This window comes from Pipistrellus hanaki, assembly GCF_964339955.1.
Source record: "Pipistrellus hanaki genome assembly, chromosome: 14".
Classification (NCBI taxonomy): domain Eukaryota; kingdom Metazoa; phylum Chordata; class Mammalia; order Chiroptera; family Vespertilionidae; genus Pipistrellus; species Pipistrellus hanaki.
Window position 1 is genome coordinate 43499701 of NC_140516.1, and position 20843 is coordinate 43520543.

Sequence of the window (20843 nt, forward strand, 5' to 3'; positions counted from 1 at the left end):
CTTTAAATCTTTTCCAACAGCAGCCTGACTGTGGCACATGAGGATAGTGGGAGCTGATTTCATGAGATGAATTGCTAATGAGATATCTCACTGGCACCCAAGAACCTGAAATAATGTGCTGAGCTGAACTCCCAGATGTTTTGATATCCACCTGAGGCCTAACCTTATGTGTTTTTGCGAAGCAAGGAATTCGGAGATAAGAACCTAGAATCTCAGAATCGGAAGCAAAGATGCTGTTGTCTTGGGAAATTCATCCAGCTGCCCCCCTCCCTCACCTCATCTCTTCACAGTCACCCTTTTCAAAAGAGTTTTTTCCTTATTCACCTATCACTCCCCTGAACACTCATGCTATCACCCCCTCACTCCACCCTAACTCTCTCACTAAAGTCATATGTGATCTTCGTGTCACTAAACCAAGGGATATGTTTTGGTCATCTCTACTAGTATTTTGACAGATCAAGAGAATATCCCACTAGGTTAAATTCTATTTCTTAGAACTCTCTGTACTTTGGTTTCCATGACCCATGTTATATTAGCTTTTCTTTTTTCTCTCTCTTATCATCTTGATCAGATGCTGTTTTAGATTCATCTTCAAATTAAATGCTGGTGATGGTCAGGCCTATGTCTCATTCTTTTCTCATGCTTTGCATTCTCCCTGAGGGAACTCATCACCCATGGTTTCAACTGCCAGCTATATGTGAGTGACCCACATGCTTCCCCTCTGAGTTATGGACCCCCTTAACCAGGGGTCCCATTGGCATCAACACATGATGTCTCAAAGGAATTCCATAGTCATCATGTCCAGGTCCATATTAAAACTAAAGAGTTTAAAAAGAAAATACGACATTTTTTCTCTAGTTCGCAGTTTAAAATGAACATGGCAGTGGTTTCCCATTACTCCTAAAGAAAAAGAAACATGGTTTATAGATTCTGAGTAACTTAGCCACGGCCTCTCTTTCCAGCCTCATCTCACACTACATTCTGAGTTCTCTTTTTTGCTTCAAGAACACCACCTGCACCTGCTTTATCCTCACACATTTGCTATACACACCGTCTGGCCATGACAGGAACTTCAACTTGATCCACTTTTCTCTCCCTTCCCCGATCATCATCTCCCCAATATCCTGGCCAACACGGCATCCCTCAGCGTCACTCACCCCGATCTTCCAGACAAGGTTAATATTTTCTGTTCTATAATCTCATAATGTAGTAGTCCTCTGTGTTGTAATTTAATTTATATGTGTAACTATTTCATCAATGTGAAGCTTGTCCCAGAGTGAGAGCTCCATGGTGGCAGGGAATTATCCTGCCACGTTTTCTAATATATCCTCAGAGTTAGCCCAGTTGGTGATCAGGAATACTATTTGTTGGATTTATTGATAATTATAATCCATGACTGTCGGCATTAAGGACAACTGCTTGGATTGACCATTATTATCACTGCAGGATATTAATGCACTGTATAGATCCTGCCCCCTAGAGGTGCCCAATCCATTGAGCAGCATTTCAGTCTCTAGAGCTTGCACTGAGCCAAACCGGTTTTGGCTAGAGCTTGGATAGAGGAATCTATAGCACTTTGCTATTTCACCTAACTCCCCAGTCTCCTTGATCAGTATCTGCCCTGTAACTGAGCCCCATGACTGCTTGATAGGGGCAGATGCCTGCATCTTCCTGCAGATTCCGAGAGTGTAGGAAGTGCACCATTGATGCTTATTTGGGGATGCTCAGAGCTTGTCCCAGTTGCTCTATGGTTTGGAAAATTTGAAGAAATGGCTTTAATGGAGGGAAATGTGGAAAACTGTTGACATCAACCAAGAGAGGGAAAACAATGACGCTGGCTAGTATTTACCTAAATTTCAAGGCTTCCACTGCCTTCCTCTACTGAATAGACTATTCTTACATCACGCACATATTTATTTTGTTACTAGAGGCCCAAAGCATGGAATTCGTGCAAGGGGTTCAGCCCTTGCAGCCCTTGCTGCCTCGTGGCCCGCAGAGATGCTCACTGGTCATTCTGGAAGGTCCTTCTCCCATCTGGTCTAATTAGCATATTAGCTCTTTATTATATAGAATCATTATGGGATGTCAAGAATTACTTAACAGCCCTGGCTGGTTTTGCTCAGCGGATAGAGCATCAGCCTATGGGGTCCCAGGTTCAATTCGGTCAAGGGCATGTACTTTGGTTGCGGGCACAACCCCAGTGGGGAGTGTGCAGGAGGCAGATGATCAATGTTTCTATCTCATTGATGTTTCTGACTCTCTGTCCCTCTCTCTTCCTCTCTGTAAAAAATCAATAAATATATATATTTTTTAAAAAAGAAGTACATGACAGTTTCATATGCAGGGAAGCATTTTATCTTCCTTAATCCTTATAATGCAGTCTTATCTCTGTTCTAATTTTTTCAGGTTAGGACACTGATAATTAGATACATGAAGTGGTCCAGTGTCTATTATCCCTTAGGTAAGCCTGGTTTCAACTAAGCTGCTTTTATCTAAGACATGTCATTTTTCCCCATTCTATTAATTAAAACGTCTTTGTCCTATTTTTCTCAAATTCCTAGACATAAATTGGTGTCTCTTCTTCTCACATCCATTACAAATTTCACAGGGGCAGCAACAATTGACTGTGATTCTATACCCAGTCAGACTTCAGCACAAAGTGGGTGGTCTTTGGCTGAATGGGGACAGGGCAGGTAGAAGGAACCGACAAGAAGGTTGCAAATATCAAGGGTCACAGATAAATTATTGATTGCTGGGTAGAAGGGCCTTGGGTCAGGACCAACTATGTGAATTTACAGGGCCCTATGCAAAGGAACAATGGGGGGTCCATTGTTCAAAAAGCGAAGTGAAGAAAATATTTTTATTTTCTCCCATAGTCTTTCTCTCAGCCTGCTGTGGTGGCTTTTCATCTGCTGCTTAATGTTACATGCCCTTGGCCATGGGGACATTTTCAGACCAAGGGAAGACCCGTGCCTTTGTCCAGGCCCCTGCTGGGGACAGTGGGTGTCAGTAGTCCCTGCTAAGGGGCAGGGGAGTAGGCTGAGAGCCCAGCCAGGAGAGGCAGAGAGCACAGTATGTGAACAAGGCTGCTAGCCTCCAGTGCATGCTTCATTGTCCCATCAGATTTCATATACAAAGCACAGAGTCAAACATAAAATTAAGCATTTCATGACAGTCATTGCAAAGCATAAACCCCAAGAGTGGGGACTCCTTTCTGAATGTGGAGCCCTGTGCAACTGCACTGGTTATGCACCCAGGAATCCAGCTCTGCTCACATGTATTGGGGTGACTAAGAGGAAAAACAAGGACTCCTGGACCACATACAATCCTTGCCTTCTATGTGCCCCAAAGATAGGCAATTGATCGCCTTAAATAAATAAGGTAATAAATTAAACTGGAGAGTTTGCCAATAAGGTAGAAAAGACAAGAAGTGTTGTTGTTATTTTTAAATCACAGTACGAAACAAAGCCAGACTTTTTTTTTTTTTTTTTTTTTTTTCAGACTCAAAAGAAAAGGTTCTTGGGAATTCTTTGATATTAAAAGCTGAAGTGTTGGATGCACCGGTCTAAAACTCAAATTTAACCCTTTTAAGCAATAACAGGCCAGACTGTGGGAGCACCTCCTTTGCCCCTGACCTTCTCGGGAAGACAATGGTGCCATCTGAAGGATGCCTGACATGTGATGAGCAGTGCTCACCATCATTTTCAGGGAGTGACAACCCAGCAATGAAAACAAAGCACTAAAACTTCAAACACATTCTTGTTGGTGTCGGGGTCTCTCTAGACCCTAGGATTACCCTCTTTTGGAGCCATTATAGGTGGATCAGCTGCTTTCAAAGGCTGACTCAAGAGAGATAACTCAAAGAAACCTTTCCCATCTACTTCTTAGCATCCACACACCACAAAGGTCTATGGGTAAAATGGTGCTGTCAGGTTTATGGTTCTTCCCTTGGGGGTGAGACCTGACCTATGTGGCCACTATAATTCATTCAATTCTCACAGTGTGGTGCTTCATTTTAGGGAAGAGTTTCAGTCACATTCCTGCGAAGTTAGGGGCAGTTGATTTTTTAAATACTGAATTCTATTTTTGGCTTATTTCACTGACAGTTGACATATTATATTAATTTCAGGTGTACAGCATAGTGATTGGACATTTGTGAACCTCACAACGTGGTCACCACGATAACCTAGTACCCATTGGGCATTTTACATGCTTATTACAACTTAGTATTTGAGGGGAGCCTGAGGAAAATGCTTTGGGAACCTAGTCTCCCCCATTCTGGATACACCCATGGCCCTCAGAAAAATGTTGAAGAATCAGCACGATGTTAGGTTTGCATATTAAATGGGCATTATCTATAGTTTCTCCTCAGAGAAGTTCTGTTCATTTTTATGCAAGTGGTTCTTCCTTGTATATGAAAAAAAAAAAGTGAGTTTTGTTTTGTGTCAGCATGTGTCACTCCTGAAACTCAGTCCTTGAGGCTGACATCTCTAATGACATCAGGCTAAATATCAATGTGGTAAATGTCTTTTTCCAGGTTATGTCCAGAGTAAATGGAAGGATCAACAAATCTCCAATTCCCATACAGGGTACTACACATTACAGCAAAGCAAAAGCAGCCATGTCGTGAAAAATGTTGGTGTCCACTGGACGCGGAGAAGGTATTTGCTCCCGGGAAATGCATCAGGGATATATGGTCAAAGTGAGCTCCTAAATTCATCATCCTTGTAATTTGGGGTTAGTCTTCAATTGTTTGTTTCTTGTGGGATGTATTATTTTGCTAGAGCTGTCACAGGAAAGGACCACAGACTGGGTGACAACAGAAATCCTTTTCCTCACAGTTCTGGAGACTAGAATTCGGAGGTCAAAAGATCATCAGTGTTAGTTTCTTCCCAGGCATCTCTTTGTCTCTCCCTCGCCCTCTAGGCTTGTAGATGGCCTTCTTCTTTCTGTATCTTCACAGTGTTTTCTCTGTAGTTGATCATGTTCAAATTTTCTCTTTTTATAGGGGAAACCAGTCATACTGGATAAGAGCCCACTCTAATGACCTCATTTTAACTCAGTAACCTCTTTAACGACCCTGTCTTCAAATACAATCACATTTGCGGGTACTGGAGGTTGGGACTTCAACATGTGAATTTCAGAGGAATACAACTTAAGCTCATAACATGGGAGAATAGTGAACATAAGGAAAGTACTTTTAGGAAAACTATCTCTTTTGCTTTATTGTGCATATGTCTAGAATTCAAATGTATTTATAGAGAAAATTTCAATACAGAGAAATATTTTTCCTTTCCATAATTTTTATTTTAGAATGTTATTGCCATCCACATAAGATTTATCCTAAAATGGGCCTCATTTTCTGCAGCTCACTGAGGGAAATGAAGGGATCATTATGAAAAAGTCCAGTAACCTTAATAGCAGGAGAGTTCCCATATTCAACTCATGTAATACGAATTTTCTTAGGTTTCCACTTTGAGGAAATGATTTGAAGCTATTAAGGTTCCCATTAGTCAGTGTAAGCTGAGCAAAGCAGAAAATGCTGCCTATTTCCAAATACTAATAAATGGGCTGACATAGTCTCTATCCCACAGAAACTGTAAATTCCTGCCAATGTTAGCACAGGGGAGGTGAGGCAGTTGGCATTGGAATTGGTTACAGATGAGCCCCTGGTAATGGGCCTGCCTCTCCCCATACATGACCTGAATCACTAGCTGCAAGCGAAGGATGAGACCTCCAGGAAAGAGATTTCATTTGAAACCTCCAGGCGTTTGCTGGGCTGATGTGGGCCTTCCCAACTCCCTAGCCCTATGGTCAGCAAACTCATTAGTCAACAGAGCCAAATATTAATAGCACAACGATAGAAATTTCTTTTTTGAGAGCCAAATTTTTTAAACTTAAACTTCTTCTAACGCCACTTCTTCAAAATAGACTCACCCAAGCTGTGGTATTTTGTGGAAGAGCCACACTCAAGGGGCCAAAGAGCCGCATGTGACTCGGGAGCCACAGTTTACGGACCATGGCCCTAGCCAGTCATGGATGAAAACCCCGCCTTGCAAGCTCACATAAAACCATGAACTTTTCCTTTGCAATATAAATAACAGTTATGAATATATATCCAATGACATGAGTATCTGGCTGATTGTACTAAGCTAAAAGCCCCAGGACTGCATGGACCACTACTTTTCATTTACCTTTATGACTCTCGACAACCAGGCCTGGAGATGTGAAGGCTAATTCTGGAAACAAGCAGTGGCAACATGACTCTGAATGGTTATTGCTCTTAAAGTGGTCATAGTTTCAGATTGGAGCAAATCCAGAATTAGGGAAACTGGGATTGACATTCTTTCTCTAAATGGACTAAACCAAACCTGGGACAATGAATAAGTACTTAAAACTATATGCATAATAATACCTCAAAACTGCATGTACTTATAAATACTTATATAATTTAAAATCCTAAAAGTGCCTCGTATCTTATTTTCTTATGATTTTATTCTCTCTCTGAATTCTTATGACACTTTCAGGGTAGCTGTATATTGGAGAAGTACCATTGTTCACTTTCTCATGGGTCATCATTATCATAATGTGAAATAATTATAAAATCCATTAACCTTCCACACCTCCGAGTCCTTGGATCATACACAGAAATATTTATGGCATCTACTCTGGCATTCCAACTGGTGATTAAATCTCCTCTCCAACATCTCCAACAGGGAAATTTAGCTCAAGTTAAAGACCTCATTTTCTCTTGCAAAGTCCATTTCATCTCTCATCGGAATCCCAGAACCACATCTTCAGGAAGGCATCTCTACTTGGAGGCCCACCAAGTCTGGTCCCCTGCTTGTTTGTGTAAATAAAGTTTTGTTTGAGTGCAGCCATGCTCATTCATTTACACATTGTTCCATGACTGCTTCCAAATATGGCAGAATTGAGTAATTGTCACAGAGGCCCTATTACCCTTCAAGCCAAAAATACTAATCATCTGACTCTTCACAGGAATCATTTGGGTATTCTGTTCACCACTCACCTTCTGAATTCCCATTTCCTAATCCATAAAATAGGGATAATGATGGTAATATCTACCTTGCATTGATGTTGAGGTAGTAATTGTACTATTGTTCACAAACCATTTAGTAAGTACCTGGCAGAGTAAGCGCTCACATATTTTGGTTCTTTATATTAATTTTATTACTCCTCCTTTGTCGATCTCACAAGCCCCTATTCATGTTTCGGGACTCAGATCACACGTCCTTAAGAATATGACCTTCTCACAACCCATCACAACCTCAGTCTTCCACTGTGTTTCCTCTATAACCATGGGGATACCTTTATTTTTTAAGCTCTTAGTTCACTGCACAGTCTTCTGTCTCCCCTCAGAAGACTGTGAACATCTTTAGGATAGGAACTGTGCCTCATTCCTCTTTGAATCCACAGTGTCCGCATCTTGTCCACTGTTGGCTTTTAGTGCACGTGACCTTCTCATTGGAGGTTATAGAATGTTCCCAGCCAGCTTTAGAGGGGACCAGGATAAATATTCATAGGGAGGTTTAGGATGAATATTCATAGAGAGGTTTCCAGGGTATTGGCTTTTTTTTTTTTTTTTTTGGCTTGATAGTTATTACTCACTAAATTGACTTCCAAATCAGTAGTTGGAAGTTATATTTTGGCAGTTGAGTACTGATCAACATGAGAGCTCATAAAGCAAGTGCTCACTGAGGAATCTGGATCCAAATAAGTGTGATGCAGCCAAGCCCCAAATCACACCAATGGCAACTAGCTTACTTTGAGTCTCTCTTTCCATAGTTTTACATTCTTTCTTTCGCAAGGCATCCTGACTGGGCAGAAAAGTGCAAATGGCTCATTAGTTTGTCTACAAAAAAATCTTGCCTCCAAGAAGCTAGCCAGCATTTAGGGCAAACCTGAGAAGCACCCTCACCAAAATGAAAATGTAAAGGACTCCCTGTTTATTCATTTGTTTGTTTTTAAACTTCCAATTTTCCCACTTTTCCAAAAATAACGAACATCAAAGTGGAACTCATTTCCTATTTTTCCATCTAGAGTTTTAGGACACCCTCTCACTGTTTTGGCTATGTTATTCTTTCTAGAAAGATCACTATCTCCTGGATTAAGACTATTCTATTTAACCTCAGAGAACTATTTGAAATTTTAAAACTCAGTTCCTCTTACAGAGAAGATTGTTTTCCTCTCTGTGTTATGTCGTCTCTGGATGCCTTGAACTTATCATTCAGAAAATTCTCTTCAGGGGCTAAATTTCAAAAGATATGCATGGCCTCCAGATCTTCCAGTAGAAATTTTTCAGTCTATCAGGGATTATTTGCAAAAATGTTCTGCTTTCCCACACAGACAATAGTAATGGCTATTTCTTCCAATTAGTCAAGATTACTTGGCAATAACAGATGCAACTATCTATCAACACAACAGTTTGAGCAAAAATCAGAATTGGTCCTATCACTTTTCAGTTGGTTATCAAAACCTAGCTTTGCCTCCTTCTTTGTTCCCATTCATCTTTCTCAAGTCAGGTCCAAACACTTCCACCTTTCACTTAATTCCAGACACTTTGGTGATACACAATACTGAGCTCAAAGGAGACTCGGTTGCCTTTCACTTCTTGTAGAGGGAGACTGGATCTACTATTTATACAAAAAAGATTTTACCATTACCACGATTTCTTGATGGTCCTACCCTCTAAATGCAAAAATACAAGTTAGGAATTTCAAATTGCTCTCCTCTTTTATTCTTTCAAAGATATATAATATTTAATGGCTTATTACATTTTTTGCTAATACACTGTTTTATTATAGATGATGAATCCTGCTAGGAAAAAAAAAACTGCCATAAGGATTTTTCAATAGACTCTTATTACCTAATAGTTATGTGTTATTTTTATATGGTATTTCATATCTTCATGTATGATTATTTGCTCTATTATAGGACATTACACTTAATAAAAGTAATATTCAAAAAAATGGGGATATAGGTAATTTAAGGTAAATATAGGTTTATCTACTTATACCTAAGCCCTAGTTATTGGGAGAGGTAAAAACCTAGACACACACACACAGACTTTTCTTAACTAGGTTTATAGAACATTAGATATTTTCTAACAAGAATTTTCTAATAAAGCTACATTAAGTTTATTTTAAGAATATCACTCATCTCTAATCAATTCACCTTACTGTACTTTATAATGATGTGGTTGGAAATCTGAAAAATATAATTCTCATTTTTCAGATAGTCTCCTGTTAAGTTCCACCAATAGGGTGTTAGGTTGAAACTGGAAGGCAGAAAGACTAGCACTTGCTGGGAGATGGCCCATTCCCAGAGGTCTAGACTCAAACTCTGTGGTGTTTGACCTCTGGTCTTCTGAGGTATCAAGAGTAGCCAAGCATCGGCTCCTTGCCAGAGTTTAGAGCTGATCCCTGCCAAGTCCCATCTCTAAGCTCCTGTGGCATTAGCTGTAGCCACGTGGCACCTCTGTCTCAGAGGCCTGAGTCTCAATTCTCTAGGGCATTTTCTCTTAAGTTTCCAGATTCTGGAAGCCCTAAACCATCTTTTTATGCCTTAGGCCTTAGGAGTGTAATTTTGTTGCACCTTGGTGTTCCATTTTGATTTTTCCGTTGTCTAACACCTCTTCATTCAGTTCAATGTACTAAAGTCTTTCTATTGCTGTATTTAGTATGATTTCTCTCTTCCTAACTGGACCCTGAGTCTGATTCTATATTGGTGCCAAGCATAATCCCAGGAACCAAACCCTCATAATCATAAGTTGGTTTAGTTGTATCCTTGGCCTTGAAGAATGTGCTGAGCACCCCTCCAATGGCAAATGAGAAATCAGAATTCTTGGCATGCCATGCTTTGAGATTCATTAAATTGCCATCTGTGGCTGATTATGAATAAGTATCTAAAGACACTTGTGGAACCAAGTATCTGCTCTTGATATACTATATGGGGTAGGATATCTTCTCGTTGTATTAGAGAGCACACAGAAAGAAAGCAACACACTCAAGGCTTAAAATCTTAGCTCAATTGACAGGCAAAGAACAAGAAATCTTCCAAATGTCCCTAAAAGAATCTCTTTATTTTACTGAAAATCACACTCAAAATTCAATGGTGTGAGTTGCAGAATTAAAAACTAAGACTCCCGGGACTTGACAGCACAAGGCTTAGAAAAAGAAGTACTACAGCATGCCTAGAGGCACTCTTGTGCCTTTGTTTTTAAGACTCCTTTATCGACTGGTCACAAAACTTCAGAGTAAGCAGAAATGTGCAACATAGGGCCTCATTGTCCTTCCAGGAAAGGCAGTGCTGTTTTGGAAGTTATGCATAGTGATAGCAGAAAGCACAATGGGTACAGATACAATTAAGCCGGGAGAGTTGATTAAATGAGAAGAGATTCTCCTAGCAATGCTAGGAAGCAAGTGTAATGTCCATTTCACTTGACCTGAGACAATAAATGGGGAATTTCGTGGGAGGTGCTCCCAATCCTTTCAATATTGAGAAGGAAAGGTAGGTCTACTGCACCTTCTGGCCCTGGCTGTAGTTCCTATTTGTTTAGAACTGGCATTGGTTCACTGATTCAGAGGACTAGGGTTTAGAATCCATGTTCATAACCCTGACCCTTGACCACAGTGGACTAATTGTTACCTGACTCAAGTGAACAGATTTCCAAAATGGGCTAAATCTCTCTTCTTACAAATCTCCCTGTTGGTGGATATTAGCATTGCACCTTACACTTAATAAAACACGTGTGCCAAATGGCACATCACAGAACAAAGTGGTCTATGTTTCCTCTCCAAGGCAGTTTTTGGCAGCCTCAAAATCCATTTCTCCCTCTAACCTTCCCCATTTATTCTCTTGTTCATCTTCTTTCTGCCTCGGCAGAGGCACTTGAGCCTTATTTCTGAGGCCCTTGGGTTCCACACACTGCACCAAACACTGGATTTTCCATATATTTGCCTCCCTAAATGGAATCCTAGTGCTTGTGGTCAAGATAAAATATGTTCTCAATGTTTTTACACCAGCACTACACCAGAGAGGGGATCAGGAGCTGCATCACAGCCCCTGTGAAAACTCCAAACTGGACTTGCCATCTTGCCTCACACATGATTGAAGGAAGGACTTGCCAATGCACAGTCATAGTAAGTCCCTAGTTGTGCAACTGCCTCATCACAAGTGAGCAGGGCCCACTCTTAGGCCAGGGTGAATCCCAGCTTCAGTCACACAAATCAATGGTATTGCCCTTCCATTCAAAGAGCCATCAGCATAATTTGTGGCAAATGGCCACACCCTGCAGCCATTGGCTGCTTTTCTCAAATACTGAGAGACAATGGGGATGTGGAAAACACGCCATCCACAGAGAGAGTAGTATAGAGATTTCCTGGAGAAGACTCACATGAGTGGAAAGCCATATTCAAAGAGCGAAATCCAGCAAGTAGGACATGCAAAAATATCTAAACAAATTTTGGAGTCAGGCAGATCTGGGCTGGATATCATTATTTATTTACTCTTTAAGTTGTTCTTAAAATAAATGGCTTAATTCTTCCTGCTTGTTTATACAATGATATTGAGCCCAGATCTGTCTGACTCCAAACTTGTTTAGGTATTATTTGCATGTCCTAAGCTGGATTTCACTCTTTGAATATGGCTTTCCACTCATATGAGTCTGCTCCAGGAAACCTCTATATTATACTTTGTGCATGGCGCATTTTCCATATCCCCATTGTCACTCAGTATTTGAGAAAAGCAGCCAGTGGCTGCAGGGTGTGGCCCTTTGCCACAAATGAAGCTGAAGGACAGACCCCATTGGGACACACATGTTGTGAGTGGATATGAGTGCCTTACATTGCTATATTTATAAAATTGCTGATCTAATGAGATAATATATTTACTTACTATAAAACAATAAATGCAGCTGAAAATGAATCATAGGATAAAACAGAAGAGATGCAGATTTCTCTACTCAAAGTGTCAGCTTTAATTGAAAAATCAATTAAATTACCCATATTCCTCCCATCATCTATTCTCTGTCTTATGTACTGACAGTATTCAAGATCAGCATTACTTACACTAATTACAGATTTTCAAAAGTCCATATAGAAATTGATTGGTCTTGTAATCCAGTTTTAACAATATAAAATGCTATGGCTCAGTTAATATACTCAAATCTAATGACTATACAAACTCTACCTATTAGCAGATTTTGCTTTATCCTGCCAATACTATAAAGATTTCTCTACATTAGGGCCCTGCAGGCAATGATGAAAATGATACATCATATGGTAAGGAAAAATAATCTAATCAATGTCCCAAGTGGTGATTCCCAGGTGTGGGCGAGTGAGGAGAGATTATTTCATGTAAATTACACCACAAGACTAATTTTTCCTGTTAATATTATTCAGAGGTAAAGGCTGAAATAAACAACAGACGTTTGAATCATTTAAACATAATTGTACCAATTTATTTTTTCCCACCACAAGTTACAATAATCCTAAAATGATATAGCATATGTCACTACAGGGAAAGCCATAATAATTTCATTTATGTTTTTTCAAGTATTTTAATTTTATTCCATCTATGTGATTAAGTCTTCTTTTGTTTAAAAACCTTCTGGACCATCTAAGCATCAGGTTAAAAAAAAAAAAGTTTTAAAATATTTGGGGATCAGAAACCTGTTTGGCTCAGTGGATAGAGTGTCGGCCTGTGGACTGAAGGGTCCCAGGTTCGATTCCAGTCAAGGGCATATACCTTGGTTGCGGGCACATTCCCAGTAGGGGGTGTGCAGGAGGCAGCTGATCGATGATTCTCTCTCATCAATGTTTTTGGCTCTCTATCCCTCTCTCTTCCTCTCTATAAAAAATCAATAAAATATATTTTAAATAAATAAATAAATAAAATATTTGGGGAGAGGCAGGGTATGTATATGATTCTCCATTTAAATGTCTCTATTGGTAATCTTTCACTTTTAAGATTTGCATAATTATTCCAAATCACTGAAAAAAAATGAAAGAAAATAGAATGTGAAATAATCAAAAAGAAAGGAAGACATTCATTTTTCTCATAGGATTCAGTATAGACCACCCTACTGGTTTACTTACATTGAAATCCAATTAAATAAAATGAGGCATGTTTCAGCCATCAAACATCAGGGGAGAATGATAATAACAGTCCAACTCTATTTCCTTGCTGTGTGACTGCTTGAAACTTTTAACCCTCACTGCTCTCACTTCCCTCCTGCTCCACACATGGACAAGCTGACAGGAAAGCCTGGGGCCCCCGTAGTCCGTTCAAACCACAGAAGCCCCTGCTCACATAGGGGAACCCTTGCTCTGGCCCCACCCCTTAGCTATACCTGCAACTTTCACATGCTTCTGCTGGAAATGTAGAAGATATAATCACATTGAAAAACAATTTGGCAGTTTCTTGAAAAGGTATGAACATGAAAGTCTATAGCAGCCTTCTTCCTAACAACCAAAAACAAATAAACATAAATTTCTATAAAGAAGTGAATGGATAAACAAGTCATTTTCCATTTCTCCAATGAAATACCAGAAGTCAGACCTTAGATTCGAGAGGGCAAACTGTGATTCCATGACCCAATTTATTTACTTTTTTAATAGCCCTAACCAGTTTGGCTCAGTAGATAGAGTGTCAACCTGCTGACTCAAGGGTCCCAGGTTTGATTCCGGTCAAGGGCATGTACCTTGGTTATGGGCACATCCCCAGTAGGGGGTATGCAGGAGGCAGCTGATTGATGTTTCTCTTTCATCGATGTTTCTAACTTTATATCCCTCTCCCTTCCTCTTTGTAAAAAAATCAATAAAATATACTTTTTTTAAAATAAGCAGCTATTTTTCTGTGTGCCATTATGATAGTCCTTCTTCCAACTACCAAGAAAGGCCAGTTGAATTTAGAAAGGCTAGAGGACGCTGGTTTGGAACCAGAGGCCCTGTGTGTCATTCCCATCTCTGCCATTTATAAACTCCATAACAGGGGTATTTGCTTACTTTCATTAAGCCATAGATGGCTCAGGTAAGAAGGTGGGTATGGGGGTTACAAGTTCTACCTCCTAAGATTGTCACAAGGACTAACTGAGACACAACCCCTGAAGGTGCCCAGTACATGGCCTGTCATATAGTAAGTGCTCAGTAAGTACTGGCCTGAATCAGAGGACAAAGGAACGCTCTGCATGTCATGTCCTACTAAAGCTTTGGTAACTGCTAGTAAGACATCTTTTTAACCTGCACCACCATCTAACTTCTTTATGAGATTTAGAACCCTGCTTAACTAATTTTGTAGTTTGTTAGCAATGTTAGTCCTTTTTAATGGCTTCCTCTTCCCTGTAATTAGTTGGATGATTAGACAAAGCATACCTATCACTGAGAAGTTTGGTTTTACAACCTAATTCACTGATCAGGTGAGCTGGGAGACAGTTGGGCATCTCCCTTGCAGGGCAGGATACAGACGACTCATGGCCACCTGAGAAGGGCTTCGAGGAACTCTGTGTGAACTCTTGGATTAGATAAGCTGAGTCTTGTAAATGAGATAATGATCTCCAAATAAGAATTTCCCAAATCTCTCTATCCCAGCATCCCACAGAGTATTCCATAAAAACACATCTCAAAGAAAAGACCTCAAGTATAAGGGAGGAGGCAGTGATTAAACCACCTTAGGGAAGCATGAATACACACACACTCCATGCCTTAGAAAGTCTCAATATATTTTAATCAATAATGATCCCCAAACTCCTGCTATGAACCATATTCTGTATCTTTAAATTTAAAGGAATCCAGGTTCACCAAGCTAGTGTGGCTCAGTGGTTGAATTTTGACCTATGAACCAGGAGGTCATGATTCAATTCCTGGTCTGGGCATATGTCAAGGTTGTGAGCTTGATCCCCAGTGTGGGGAGGGCAGGAGGCAGCAAATTAATGATTCTTTCTCATCATTGATGTTTTTCTCTCTCCCTCTCTCTTCCTCTTTGAAATCAATAAAAATATTCTTAAATAAAAATCAACAAACTTATTTAAAGTAAAAACTAATAACATTCATAAATGTTATATTTATGAATAGTAATAAATAGTAAAAAAAATTTCAAGTAATTTATGAATAGTAAAAAATAGTAAAAAAAAAAAAAAAAAAAAAATTCAAGTAATAGTGAGTTGGTTCACGTCTAAAGCTTGACTTATGGAACCTGAATTTTCTAGAAACCATAGCCCTATCTCCCCATCTTTCTCTCTGCACAAGGATGAACAATGATTAGGATAGCCAAATTAAGCTAAATAATAAGGCATGATGCCCAGTTAAATTTTAATTTCAAATAAACAGCAAATATATTGTTAGTATGGACCACATCTTGCATGGAACATAATGATACTAATACTAAAAAGTTACACATAATTAATCTGAAATTCAGATTTAACAGGGATCTTGTATTCTACCTGAACACCATGAGGGATCCATATGGTGACAACTTTCTGAGGTAGGTAAAAAAATGTGACAATATATAAACCTAATCCAGAAACAGAAATATACCTTTACATTTATGTCTACTACAGCAATATATCTTATATATAAAAAAAAGGTTTTTTTCCTATTGATCTTTTAAATAGTAAGTAAAAGTATATTCTTACAGCAAAGGGGAAGAATTTACTTTTCACATAAACATCTTGCTTTTTGAAATCTGACTGGGAAAGTCAGTTCTCTGTACCATGCCTCCCCTCAGCATTCAGATATTGGTAATACCAGTCATAACCCTTAAACTGATTTATTAAGAAACACAAAATGAAAAAAGAAACCTAAACAAATTAAATGGATCTATTCTTTCACTGCACAATGGATTTCAGTTTTGCCCCAAGGAGGTATTATATTTCATTATTATTAGATATGCCGGCAATATTTTCCCTGAGAAAAGCACAAATTTTCCTTTTATTTTCAATCTTACTCAAAACCCCTTATTGCATATGTTATGAGTCACAGGAGGTCTTAATTGGTGCTTTTCAGTATTACAAATTCTGAACCCAAGGTAGCACTTTGCTAAATGTATTTTATACATGTAGAATTGTTAAGCATGAGAGAGAGAGAGAGAGAGAGGAGAGAGAGAGAGAGAGAGAGAGAGAGAGAGAGAGAGAGAGAGAGAGATTGATTGATTCCTGGGATGATTTTTCCCTTCTGTAACCTTCAGAAGTAGAAATAGGGCGTTATCAAGAAAGCCAGACAAGTTCCTGTTATTATCTTCACAAAATTTATGCATGGGTAGGGTCCCTAGGCCTAGCCCTCGATCAGGGCTGATCTGTAGGGCGACCAGTGGAATAATTGGGGGGGCCTTCCTGGCACCCCCCTTGGCTGGCCTGGCACCATCCACTTGCCAGCCCCGCCTCCACCACGACCACAGTGGGGGGCAGTGTAGGCTCACTCACCAGCTGGCCCCAACCTCCACTGCCAGTCGCCTCCTCTGCAGGGTGACCAGCGGGGCAATTGGGGAGGGTGCACCGCTGGCCTCTGTCTTGGCTGGTGTGGGGCCTGCAGGTTGGAGGCAGCTCCTACATTGAATGTCTTCTCCGGTGTCAGTGCATGTCATAGTGACCGGTCACTCCACCAGTCATTTCACCGTTTTGTTGATTTGCATATTAGGCTTTTATTATATAGGATACTTTTTTCTTTCACCTTAAGTAGTATAGTCTAAAAGCTACCCTATCATTCTCTCTCCCATCTTTCTTTAACACTGTATATTAATAAATGCAATATAAAGAAAAAATGTGCTATAAAAGTTGGGGTGTATTGAAACCTCCTTCTTCCTCCTTTTCCTTGCTCATTGGAGCACTTGGGACTTAAATAATTTTTACTGTATCAGTATGCTAAGACTGCTGGGGGGGAAATAAAACTGCTCCTTCTGAATTTGGAAAAATTAAGAGTCTGTCTTGGGAAATGGAACAAATTTATCATAGAGAGTAGTTGATTTGGGGGCCTTAGATTTGGAAAATTATAAAAGCGGGGTTTTGTGCAGTAAGTTTTTAGAATGATATTTGAGATAGGGATTATGATTCAATGTGACAAGGCATGTGAAGTACTACCTATAGGGTCTGGCACCTGAAAAATGCTCAATAAAAGGTACAGTTGGATGGGGATACAAATTCTCAAGGAAAGACCTTAACTTCCACAGCAAATTTGCAGGGAGGAGCATTTTAGACAATCTCCATAGCAATTTTTGAAGAATCAAAAATGGTGGCCCTGATAACATTGTGTACAGTACAAAAGAATTTGAATTTCATGAGAATGTCACATCCTCTCTGGTGTATCTGGAGACAGTTCTGTTCAAAATAGTGTTTTGTCTCAGATGAGGCCAATAATCCTCTTGGCCTTTCTAAAAAAAAATGTTGGCTTTGGACTTCCTTAAACATGTCACCTTAGGGGCCAGGAGCTTCTCTGTGTCTAACTTATTGGCCTGCAGGATAAAGAGCATCAAGAGTCACAACTCGGTCCTCCAAATTTCTGTGTCTTCTTTTTCCCTCTTCCCTCTGAACCACATGCCAGCTATCCATAGCTAAAGAAAGTTTAATTTTCATTTTAGGGAAATCATACAGAAGTTGCATAAGATAGATTGGAAATCGGCAGGGCTGGAGGCAGGAGACCACCTGGCAAGCTACTATATTAATTCTGACAAGAAAAATGGGAGGGTTGGGGGTGAGTTGACTTAAACAGTGAGCTTGACAAGAGGAGTGGGGTCGTTCGAATCATGAGAAATGAGATGCAGGAGCTATGAGAATGGGACTGGAAAGAAAGTCACTGGCATATATGACCAATGAGAAATTGATATCGCTCACTGAGATAGAAAATATGGAAAAAGAAACGATTTTAAGAGCGAATGGAAAGAGTTCATTGGGATGTGCTGAATCAGGGGAGACGGCAGGAGCTTCCTCTGAAGGTGCAGAAGCAACTGGAAATGCTAAAGAGAGTTTCCTTTTATAACCCAAACCAGCCATCAGTTTCTGGAAAGCAATGACATGTAACTCAAATCAAGAATGAGAAGCCTGCCAGGTAAAGTGAGATGAGGAAGGGTCAAGGAAAGACAAAGTCAGAGGAGGAGAGAGATGAAGACAGAGTGGAGGAGGTGGGGGAGGCATGAGTGACAAATGAAGCAATTAAACTTTTCACTAGCCTCTCTCTGAACTGTCAGGTGATGAAGTTTTCAGAGTTATTTGTAAGTGCTCTGTTTTTTGGAAGCAGAATGAGTTATTAACCTTCTCTAATTGCAATCTGATTTTCTCTAGAATTCTGTATTTCAGGCTAAGAGTTTTACAGAAGAAAATAATAATTTTAAGATGACTGTTTTAAGGCTCCATGAGTCACTTCTTTAATGATCCAAGCCCTGCTCCCACCCCTCCTCCACCTCTGTCCTATCTAAGCCCCACAGTCCCAGGGCAGAGTCTAGCTTTTAAACCCCTGCAGTGGCCCATTAAGGCTTCCTAAGTAAACAATGGTGCTATGGATTGAATATCAATGTCTCCCTAAAATTCATATGCTGAAGCCCTGAGCAAAAATGTGATCATATTTGGGAGATGTAGCCTTTGGGAGTTAATTAGTATTAAATGAGGTCATAAAGGTGAGGCCATTGTGATGAAACGTACACTTGTAAGATGGAACATAGGAGCTTACTCTCTCCTCACATGTGCACAAGGAGAGATCATGTGAGCACACAGTGAGATGGTGGCCATCCACAAGCCAAGAGAACAGGCCTCAGGATGAAGTTAGCTTGCTGGCTCCTTCATCTTGGACTTCCGACCTCCAGAACTATAAAAAACAAATTTCTGTTGTTTATGCCACCCAGTCTATGGTAATTGATTATGGAAGCCCAAACACACTAAGACACATGGGCACCAAAGATGCCAAAAAAGATGCAGAGAGGATCTATACCCGAATTTTATACATGTCCATTATCAACATCACCCCCAAAGAAAATTCAATTGCATTAATCAGATGCCTTATCCTAGTTTCACACCTGCATTGAATCTTTCTTGAGCTAAGGTGTTGGCAGGGAGGCCAGGAGAAATGCTATAATGGGAAATAAAAATGTTATATTACTCTGATTAACCATGAAATAGAATTAGAATAAAATGTACTAACAAATGGATAAAAAGAACTCACATGCTGACAGTTTCCTTATAAGCATATTGCGGGCATCAGCAGTTCCAGTTCCTGCCTGTACAAGAAATGGCCTTGACCATGACTTTGGTTGATGCAGATCACCCTACTGCAGAAATCTGGCTGGCACTGACCAGTTCCAGTATGCTGACATTAAACATCCATATCAGGACCAGGGAGAACACTGCCTGCACATCCACAGCCCTTCCTCCTGCTTGTTCTGCTTTCCCTTTCCCTCCTTAGAAAAACCCCTGCCTGCATTGAGATGCTAAAATGGGCTTTGCAACAAGGCTCCCCCATTTTCTCAGGCTGTCAGTACTTGAATAAACCTCTTTTCTGTATACCAACACCTGTTTCCCTAGTATTGCCTTTTGTTGCAGTAGGCCGCCAAAGCTTCCTTCCATAACAATGCCAGACAGACATCTCGTCAGGAAACAAACACATCGTTATGGGAGTCCAGCTTCTTTTGAGGCCAAAGAGAATGAATGATGAAACAAAGCTCAGAATACAAAAATTGGAAACAGAGAGAAAATAGGAATCAGATTCCCCACTCCTTAGCCGTATTTGGGTACTATCAACCTTATTCTGGATTTCCCAAAAATCCTGTAGGGTATCCATAACCCTTAGATTGGTATGTTGCCAAAAACTAATTGTGTATGATAACAATTTCAACATTAAGATAGGACATTTCTCCTGGCTCTTGATGCTCTTCATCCTGCAGGTCAACTCCTGCAGGTCAAGTCTCAGTTGACACATCTACATGTATCTAATTAATTTATAATGTGTCAGGGGTAATGTGGGGAATGCTGTGTTACCAATGATGTATTGTATGCAATGACTAAAGGGGGGAAAGGATATGAAGATAGAATTCATGGGACCATGAAACTTATCTAACTATGTACTCTTTTTTTATTATTATTGATTTTTTTACAGAGAGGAAGGGAGAGGGATAGAGAGCTAGAAACATCGATGAGAGAGAAACATCGAACAGCTGCCTCCTGTATCACCACCTCCCCCCCCCCCCCCCCCCCCCGCCACCGGGGATGTGCCCGCAACCAAGGTACATGCCCTAGAACCAGAATCAAACCTGGGACCCTTCAGTCTGCAGATCGATGCTGTATCCACTGAGCCAAACAGGTTTTGGCATAATTATGTACTCTTAATACTGAACTTTATTCTATAAAGAATGGTCATCTTTGTAACATACACCCTTGAGAGGTAGGCTGCAGTTTTATTTTAGCTTTTTATCAGGCAATGAAAGGAAGACACTTGAGTGACATGTCACCATGGTATGGACCATGCTCTCTTCTCTCACTGCATATAAACCAAATTAGCTGTGTTAACAGCTGTCAAATAAAAAGGAATAACCTTAAAGATACCTTGGTTCAACATGGGAATGAAGCATGGGAAGACAAGTGTGGGAGTATACAGCAATGAGCTGGCCAGAGTTATGTGAAAATAAGATGTCTGAAGCTATTGAATATAAATGGCACAATCATACGTGCCAATCAAGAATCTAAGCTTCAATGTCAGCTATAAGCATGGACACCCCCCCCCCAAAGAAAAAAATCTCAGACAACAGAAAAATAAAATTATGACAACAATACAAAAAGAACGTGTGAACACCTACCTGCACATTCACACACCTATACACACCCTCAACAGCATCATCCTTAAAGACAA